This window comes from Centruroides vittatus, unplaced genomic scaffold, assembly GCF_030686945.1.
Source record: "Centruroides vittatus isolate TY-2023 unplaced genomic scaffold, ASM3068694v2 contig_918, whole genome shotgun sequence".
Taxonomy (NCBI): domain Eukaryota; kingdom Metazoa; phylum Arthropoda; class Arachnida; order Scorpiones; family Buthidae; genus Centruroides; species Centruroides vittatus.
In genome coordinates, this window is record NW_027122605.1 from 19,788 (window position 1) to 30,356 (window position 10,569).

The 10,569-nt window shown below is 30.9% G+C and overlaps 1 long non-coding RNA gene across 1 annotated transcript; it reads right to left on the reverse strand.

Moving 5' to 3' along the window:
- Positions 1 to 6,695: 6,695 nt before the first annotated feature.
- Positions 6,696 to 10,196, reverse strand: LOC136984389 (uncharacterized). The gene is made up of 3 exons (XR_010882184.1): positions 10,084 to 10,196; positions 7,121 to 7,263; positions 6,696 to 6,940 (listed from the first exon to the last, which is right to left on the reverse strand). It is a non-coding gene; the product is annotated as an uncharacterized lncRNA (long non-coding RNA).
- Between the last annotated feature and the right edge of the window lie 373 nt (positions 10,197 to 10,569).

Consider the following 10,569-nt stretch of genomic DNA (forward strand, 5'->3'; position numbering starts at 1 on the left):
ATCTAAATTAAGTTTCCAAAAGATGTACAATTAGCAGCTCAGGTAAACAAAAATAATAAATAAAAAATTTTTATTTTTAATATTGGTTAATACAATTGATTAAGATTAAAGTATTGTTAAATTTATTGCAGCTCTTCAGTAATTCTGTTGTGCATGAATTGGAAGTCATCTAACAACAAGGCATTCTAACAAATGCAAATGCAACAATTGCATTTGTGAAAAGAATTAATCAGCTAGTTGATTGCTTCATGTTCTCTCCTTCGTCTTTGGAATTAAACTCAAAATAGCTATGGAGAACTTATCATACAGAAACACTTTTTGGGATGGAAAGAGTAAATTTTATTTTCTATTTTTTATGAAAAAAAAATGCAATTCAGGCCATATGCCCCCCAGAATTCCTAATATATATAATTTTACCATATTATACATAATAAGGACTGATGAGGAGCATATGGCCCAAAATGCATTTCCTTTCATAATAAATAGAAAATATAATCTACTCTTTCCATCCTAAAAAGTGATCCTATACGATTAGTTCTCCATGGCAATTTTGTGCTTAATTCCAAATAACAAAGTAATCAGTAGTTTGATGTTTTAAACCATCCAATCAGTTCATTGAGACAAGATTCAGAGGACTTGATAGTAAAGATAGATTTTTGTTCTTAGTTTTTGTTTTTATGTATATATAAAAACTAATTTTTCATGTTCTTTTCAGGTGATGGAAGATGCAATTAAATGGCTTAATTAATAGGAAAATCTAACAGCTGTTGAAAACAATGTAAGAAAAAAGAATGGGGGTTTTCTTAATAAGCAGACTTCTGAAAGTCGAACATTGGCCAGCATTCTGGAGTTGTCAAAATGACTTTTGTTACAGGATTTTTATTATGTCTTAACTGCATCTTTTATCAAGATTCACTTGAGGTATATATGTGGGCAACAAATGTGTAAGTTTATATAAATTTTTACAACCTTAATGTAAATATATTGACTTCATAAGTTAAGCTTGTATGATTTCATCTAGCATTAATGTTAATTTTTTATTTGTTTCATTTTTCTTAGCAGAAATATTTTGATGCAATGGTTACTTGTTGATTATTAACATTGTTTTATTATTTTGTTTCTTTGGTTTTATCCAACAAGGCAGTGACAGTAACACACACCCAACCATTGTTCAGTTTTTGTATTTATATCAAATAATGAGTGTCCTTTTCTTAGTGTTTCTGTCAGTGTGCCTCTATGTATAACGAATAAGAGAGGATCAAAAATGCTGTTGAACATGATATGCTCAAAAGACTCTGCTAAAAACATTGCAACAGCAGTTCAGTGATGCACTTGGAAAAGTATTATCATAACCTCAAAAATGTTGCTGTTTGTGATTTAACCTCCAAACTTAGAGATCTTGATTTGTATTGCAAAAAAGTATATTTGTGATTATATAATACACTACCTGGCAGGCTGAGCCCATAAAATCAAGCCTTCATTTAAATGTAGAGTGCAGCAATTTCTTAATTGATTTTCATTCATGTCCCCAGGTTGCTACACTAACAAACAAAAACTTCACAAGGAAATTTGACCTTTCCATCTGAAAAGATTTTCAATTTACTAAATTTGGCAGAAAAAATTGTAAATTGAAAGTTGATGAACATTACAAGAAATTCCTGTTATTGTATTATTGATGAGATATTATTCTTAAGTGAAGTAAATCTTTACTGAAAATAATCGTAAATTTACTTTAACTACCACCCTTTTACATTTCTATGAGGTATGTAGGCTGCATTTTTTTTATATGCTAGAAATTCTGAGCTTGCTTGTTGACAAGCCTCTAAAAGACACGGAAATCTTTTACATCAGAAAAAGTATTTTTCAAGTGGGTCAGAACATTTAAGACTGTTTGTAGAATACTAGCATATGAACTATAGTTATCAATCACTTTTCAGATGTGAATAAATTAAATTTAAAATAAAATTTTTTAATATAATAAATAACTCAGTAATTTTTAATACTTTTAAATTTTTATTTACAGTTTTAAATGTAACTAATTTTTTAAATATCTCAGTTTAAAACTGTTATATTGCTACATATTGTATATGCAAGTTTTGTACATAATTTTCTCTTTCTGTATAATGTATCTATTTAATAAATAAGTGCATTTGCATTTTTCTATATTGTATTTCTTAGCATATCTATGATAATCTAATTGGAAAAACCATAGCTTATTCTCTAATGCAGTGATTCTCAAACGTCTTAGCTCTACGACCCCCCAAATAGTAAATATAAATAAAATTAATATTTTGCAACCCCACCCAAAGGAATAATAACAGTAAGCCTTACTATTACTAATTGAATTTTGACTGTAATTATAAATGTAAATTTTTTAAAATATTATATAATCACATTGCACTAATTTTATACATTAAGAAAATACCGACAGTATAAAAAATGTAATACAACTATTCCTTTTATTTTATGTCACTGTGTTTATAGCGATGGGTATGAACATGCATTTATGACATGCATAGTACATACATGAGCAATTTACAAGTTCCAACTTGATGTGTACGTGCTCTTTGTAATTTGATCTCCTTCTATCACTCACTGTGAGAGCATGTTTGAACATGCATATGGATGTGTTTGAACAAGTAGTGCTGTCACTAGTATAAAAGAGGTGCTGGCGATTGCACCACTTCAGTTCAGTTTCGAATGCGAAGGGTGCATCTGGTGCTTTTATTTTAGTGTTCAGTCAACTGTAAAACTGAATTTTTTTAAAAATTTCTAATGCAAAATGGATAAATTTGTGAAAAAATGAAGTGAGCCATCTACATCCAGTGAATCGGTTGGTAAAAAGACAAGGTTGTACAATGACAGTTATTTAAATTATGGTTCCACCTATTTGGATGGAAAGCCACAATGCATTGTTTGCTCTCAAGTTCTCTCCGATGAAAGCACGAAGCCATCAAAATTAGTTCGACAATTAGAAACTAAACATCCAGCTCATAAAAACAAACCCTTGGAATTTTTCAAAAGAAAATCATATACCTTGAGAAATCAACAAACTTCTATTTGTAAGTTAAGCCATACTGATAAAAATGTACTTGAAGCATCTTATCTCGTAGCATTAAGAGTAGCTAAGATGTACAAACCCCATACAATATTATTATATTGCCTGCTGCAATTGATATGGTCAGTGTTTTAATAGGTGTGGAAGAAGCAAAAAAATTGAAAAACATTCCGCTTTCTAATGACACAATATCAAGGCAAATCGATGGCATGGCTGCCGATGTTCGCGATCAGATAATTCAGCAAGTGAATTTTTTAATATTCAATTTGGATCAGCAGATGTAGCAAACATGTTTCAGTTCTTATGTTTTGTGAGGTATGAATGCGATAGGGACACATCAATCAAAGAAAATATGTTGTTTTGCAAAACAGTACCGGGTCGTGCAACAGGACAATGTCTTTTTGATGTTTTTTTTATGAAGCTACGAGAAACTATACTAACGTAGGTTGGACAAAATGTAGTGCTAATATGGTGCTAATATTGAATCTGTTGCCGCTTTTGTGCTCGATCATTTGTTTATTGAAATATTATTGATACAAAACAATGTCGTTCCTGAGCAATAACAATTGCCTTTCCTTGTAATTCCAGGCGAAAAAGAGTATTTTGTCCAATTACGATAGCCCCTGCATTGTTTAACCTACTACAGAAGAGCTGAATTTTCTAAAAATTTTGAAAATATATCCGTATATAAAATAGCAATTGATTCTGTTTTTCCGACAACTCTAGTTGAAATAGATAAACACTTACTCCAAAACCTTTAAACGTGCAGCCAAATTTATTAACTTCTAGCTGAAATATTACATAATGATTTTTTGACTATAATCTCTAAGTCAGTTATTAGGAAAGGATAGTAACTTTAATTGCAAACCGAGAGAAAATGTAAGCTACTAGTTACAGTAGTTTGCATTTTACAGAGTTTTCATGACTTGTTTCGACCACCTGCAATGTGTATTTTGTTATATCTTTGTTTTTCTTTACTGGCTTACGTCTTCAAAGTTTTGGTTACAATTTTGTGTGGACAACAAATTAAACAGAATGATTAATAAGAAACAATCTAGGATATTCTTGGCATTCCAGAACACAGATTTTGCACTTAAATTGGAAAAGTTGCTGACTCACGTATGATGTAAATGAACTCTCTCTGGATTAGTAAATTTCCAGAACACAGAAAAATTAGAATTACACCTGTTTTAAGTTTTAAGGCGTGTGCGAATTAATAATTATTGATGATAAAAATTTGGAAATATTTCAAGTTGCTTTTTTTGTTTTTTTACATAATTCTTAATTTAACTTCCGCCATGTTGAAGGATTGAAAAAAAAAAACTTGAATGCCGCCTTTAGTGTTTATATGCAAAACTTGATGTTTCAAAAATAAGTTAATTGATGAAATATTTATTTTGCGCTGAGTATAATTTTCATAAGAACCATTCGTCAATAACTACTATTTTGTAATTTATACCTTTAATATTATTTCAATAGTTCGTGTTATTTTTGATAAAATATAAATGATGAAAGAAATCGATTCAGAGGTCGTAATTTTTTATTGTTCTTCATAAGGGTTTTATGTATATATATTGTCCGCTCCGTGGGAACTAAAAGGACCTATTTAACAAGCACAGGCGCTCAACTGGGCGGCCAGTGGTAAGGGACGGGGCCCGATAAATCCAGATAGACCACTCCCGAAAAATTTTGGGAATTTTTCTACCCGCCCGGATTCGTTCCCGTCTACTCCAACGTAGTAATAAACTGAAACTGGAGGCGTGTAAATATTTTGAATGCAATTTTTAATTTGTTCATTTAAAAGATATAATGAGAAACTTCTTTTATTTTTTTGTAAATTAAACGAGTGAATTTTTCCTGGTACTAAAAAGTAAATACAGTACACAAAAAACAATATTTTACTACTAAATTATTATGCCTTTGTGTCCTTTCTATCTTAATTTAAATTTATTTTGTATACTAGTACTTTTTATATATTAACAGGACTTATTATACTGGAAAATATCTGCATCCATATTTTCCAGTATAATAAATCTTGTTAATATATAAAAAGTACTAATATACAAAATAAATTTAAATTAATACAGTCAAACCTGTTTTTATGCGGTGGATAGGGACCGCATAAAAAAATCGCACGAAACTTCACGAATGGCTGTAAAAAATAGTTTTCGCAACACAATTAAAAAATATTTTTTTTATGTGGTCAACAGGGACCGCATAAAAAAAGTCTCACATAGAAAATAACTCAAAACCGTACGAAATAGAATTTATTAACAATAGATGTCAGCACTTGACTGCATCGTCTGGTCTATCGTCTGTTTTACATATTTTTGTCCAGGTGGTGTTTTGTTGACTTAAAAAGTAAATTATTTCATTTTTCGCATATTCATGCAATAATATTACTATAATAAGTGCATTTATGCTATAATAAGTTTATTTAGCTATAATAAGTCAACGTGAGACATGACGAATAGCACGAGACTAGTCGCCAACTATACCGCACAAATAAAAAATCGCACAAAAAAAACCGCACAAATTAAAAATTTGCATTAAAAAAATCGCACAAATAAAAATCGCACATAAAAAGAGCGCATAAAAACAGGTTTGACTGTATTTTACCACCTTCATTCGCCATTTTAAAGTGATTCGGTTGATTATTTCTCTGGATTCATTAAATCAGTACGATTCATATATTTAACGTCAGAAAGAATACTTTTATATTATGTATGTTGACACTAGGACTGATCTATATTACTGTAATTTACGTTAATATCCGAAATTAATTTTATTTCAACCAAATTATTTTATAATACATATATTTTTATTATTTCGATAAAGTTATTTTTCAAAAGAAAATTACATTATTCAGGGAAAATTTGGAACATTTATTTAAAGAATTATTACGAATAATCTGGACATTTCAATAATGTTTATTATTATTCTTTATTTTCAAATACGTGTTATAAACTAAATTTTCTCACAGTTATCCGTATAACAATGAATAATTCTAAGGTAGATACACCGATAGCTTATATCTTCTTAACATACATTTGTAATAGTTTTATTAGTCATTGAATAAACATTTCTGAGAAAGATTATATATTTATTGGTTTATTCAAACATTACACTATTTTATCTCGATTTAAATTAAATTTAATCGTACACACTCATAAATCCTTGAATAAACAATAATTATATTACATAAAACTAAACGCGTTTGTACCGGTATATTTTTAATCACTCATTAATAATATCATGAACTTTTAAGGTACCGGTAGAAAATTTAGTTTCGACTTTATATGATAATCTGTCAACATCTGGTACAGCGGAAAATCCATAGTTATGTTTTACATGGCCTTCGGCAATGTACCTTAGCCCCTGTAAACCAGCAATTTTAACAGCTTCGAAATCGTCATTAGCTAACTGAGTTAAAGGAATTTCCACTGGATATACATCCTCTCCGTTTTGCAAAGCAACAACCAAAGATCCCGTAAAATAGACCGCTATTTTATAATCTATTATTTTTGTCTTAGTAATTATGTTCCATTGAAGTTTGAAAGTTTCAAACGGGTCTAATTCAGTTTTGTAAGAACCGGTGATCATGTAATCAAATGTTGGTCGTTTTCCAAAAAGCTCATTCCATTCAGACAATACGTCTTTAAGGCTAGAGTATGATGATGGGAAGAACCAACTCCACCACAGCGTCTTTTCCTCAATTATATCATTGATAGATGGTTGATATATGGACGCTTTTATGGAATAACTGCGAGGTCTTTCTCCATCGTTATGTAAATAATCGGTTCTACCTACCCAAACTTCTCCATTCAGATAATCGGTTATATTTGTAATTTCGATCATTGTAAAGAAAGGAACTTTAACAGGCTTCTTCCTGCCAATTAGCGCATATTTATTTATTGAAATTTCATTTGTCATATACTTAACTTTAATTAAAATCAATTATCTCTTATTTATAATTTTAAAAATATCGAAACATTAAACGTACTAATAAATGTATTTTATATTCAAAACTTAAAAGAAACTGTATATAAATAGTAGAAACACTTACCCATCAGGTTTTAGATCTGTTAGACTGAATTCTGGATCATTTTTATGTAATTCAGGATTATAGAAATTAAACCAACTCACATTACTCCCAGTTTTATTTTCAATAGCGTAAAGGACATCTATTACATATCCCTCGAAATCTAAACGGATATATAGTTATAAATATTTTTACTTTTAAATATTTTATAATTTTAGATAGAAAGACTATTATTATTTTACGAAGTTGTCTATTAATATACTAATTTTTTATAAGAACAGTTTGCTTGTATTGTTCACTGACTGAAATTAATGATTAAACACTTTATGTACAATACATATAGGGGTGTAGACAAAGTCTACATCCTGTTTCTGCTATGTATTATCTAAATACCGTGCATGTTGTGCATGATAGTATATGTAATCGGCAGTGAGCAGTTCGCCATGCAGCCACATTTCCTTCTAATGAGGCAAATCAACGGCCGGATGGCCGAGCGTTCAAGTGGCATCCTACTGTTCTGGGGACCCGAGATCGAATCCAGACGGGTCGAAAAAGCCCAGGAATTTTTTGGATGGTGGTCCGTCCGGATATGTCGGACCGTCAGAACCCGCCCTCATCATCCGATCGTCCCACTGTGGGCTTGGCAGAACCCATAATGAGCTTGTTTAAAGCGACCCTTTTAGTATCCACAGTGCGGAAAGAGTTTTAAAAAAATTACGCCAAATCCTGTTTCGGCTCGTATGAAAGATAAATACACAATTTAATTACAAAGTCGTAGAACGTCTCAAAATTAGTATAAAACGTATGATTAAAATACTTAAAGGAGAAATGGCTGGACATTGTCAAAAATGGATGAAGGAAACTGCGTGAGACTTCTCTGCATGGCCAAATGTGCAAAGCCATATAGAAAATGTAGCCTGGTGCAAATGTTAATGTTTGCACCCTGTATATGGTTAAATATTAATTAAAAATTATTTAATTAGAGTTTTCTGTTCACTGTACTTATAAGTTGGCATCGTAAACTTACCCATCTCAAATTAATTTGAAATAGTTTTTTTACAAATCTTTTTGCCCTGTATGCATTAACTTATAAGAGGGCTTTTTTTTTATCAAGCTTAACGTGCGTTCACCCAATCCCAGGGGATCACAGCAGCTTCAGGTTTTGGCACTGACACAAAATTTAGTAAAGAAAAATTAAAACGAGTTATTTTTGCATCTATAAAAAGTGGAATGCCTAAAAATTAATCAAGATATGATAAGCCATTTACCAGAAGAAAAAATATATCTACTACGGTTCTGATTCTATAGTAAGTGACCCCAATGACGTAATAAACTGTCCACTAGAATTTTTAAATACAGTTACAATGTCAGGCATACAATATCAGTATTATAACTATTCCTCCACATCAATTAATATTGATGTGGAGGAATAGTTATAATACTGATAAGGAATTTGTGTCCAAGAAAAAAGTCTTTGCAATGGGACAAAATTTTTTTTATCAAATGTATTATAGTAATATGTTTTCAGTGACATTTAATTACAGATGAAATACTATCTGACTCTAATCGTGGTGATATTGTGAATATATCATGTATTGATATAGCCCCTAGCAGCGGCTCCCGCAGACTACGAAAAAGGAAGTGACAAGCTATAAAAAGAAAGCATCGTACATTATGCAAGGAACTTCAAACTCTATGATTCAACGTCGGATCAGCGTTCCCACAAAGTTTCGCTGGTTGCACAGGGGGCTAACTTGGCCTTTAAAACAAGGAATGGGATTTGCATGGATCAATAGACAAATATCGTTCGTTAGTTTCTTTATATTTGCAAAATAGGCTCGAATTTTACGTTGTTTGGGGCCCTCTCGGAAAAAGGGCAAGCGAGACGAAAAGAGAATACGTGCCCCAAGTGCCCCAGTCTACATGTCCCCTAAAGATATAAATTTACTATTTATATTAAAACTTTGACAGTTTCCCATTATTCCGGCGTTTGCCGTAACTATTAGAAAGTCTCAGGGCAGGCACGACCGGAGACCACGACCACGTCGGAGTTTTTCTTGACCAGTCGGAATTTTCTCACTGTCAACTCTACGTTGTCCTGTCCCCTTCAAGAAACCGAAATAATAATGTCTATTACTGAGAGAAGATAACAAGGAAAACTTTTACAAAATAATAGAATTTTTACACAAAATGTAAAAGAAAATTCTATAAATAAAGTTCTTAATATAGTATTATTATTAATATAATAAATAAAGTCTGTTTCTTTGTTCCTTTTATTTAACATTTTTTTAAATTTAGAATTTACACTTTCAAGGCTATAAAACTTTTGTACGGTTCTGAATCTACGACGCAAATGGCGGAAGCGTATATACCGTCATGGTCTATATCGACAAAAAGCCGAACCATTAACTACATAGTTAAACATATTATTATTATCATCATCATTATTATTCTTTGTTACACCTAATGCATGTTTTATATGTATTCGTGTACAATATTTTAATGGTAAATATTAATTATAAATGACTTCTTTTAAACTCCCTTTTTTTCCTAGTAAGTGTGCATTCTATTTTTAATTTTTTAAAACCCGAAAACGGTTTTTAAAAAATTTGGGCGAGTGGCACAGGAGCTGGATGGTTTAGATGCACTTAATACTTTTTCTAAATAATCTATGCTTAAATAGAGATGTGTCTTATATGCCGTAAAGTACGGTAGTTTCTCACAAAAGTATTTAATAGATAACTAACAAGTATCTAAATAATTATGTAAATAAATTTCGGAAATATGTAAGAATTTATAATCATTGAGACGTGAAGAAGTAATTATTTGAATAGTCATCTGTCTAAAAAAATATATTTTTCAGCAAAATCTACATTAAAATGATGATAAATTATTGCTGCGTAAAATTAAAGAAGAAAATAATTTTTTTTCTTTTTTCAATTGAAAAATTGTTTAAATTTAGAAAAAAAAAAAAAATGTTTACCAGCCACGTAAGGTCCTGGTTTTTCATCCGAAGGAATGTTGGCTATTTCTGGTTCTTCCGTTGAAACTGCGGCTTTCTCTGGTGCTTCAGTCGAATCTGTCAACCATTCTGTTGTCCATTCCGTGAACGATTCAGTGTCTGTATCTGTTGTTTCTGTTTCTTCCTTATCAGTTACAAATTGGTCTTCATATTCATCAGTATAATCTTGGTCATCGTTTCATCAGTATAATCTTGGTCATCGTATTCATCAGTATAATCTTGGTCATCGTATTCATCAGTATAATCTTGGTCATCGTATTCATCAGTAAATTCTTGGTCATCATAAACTTCAGTATCTTCAATATTAGGAGTGTTACTTTCTCTTTTCTGAAAACGTTTCGCGTTAGTTCCTATCAATAGAACCAAACACAGAAGCGAGACAAACCGTAAGGAAATCATTTTTTCTATTAACAACAATAAACAAAACCAAGTATATATATATTCTAT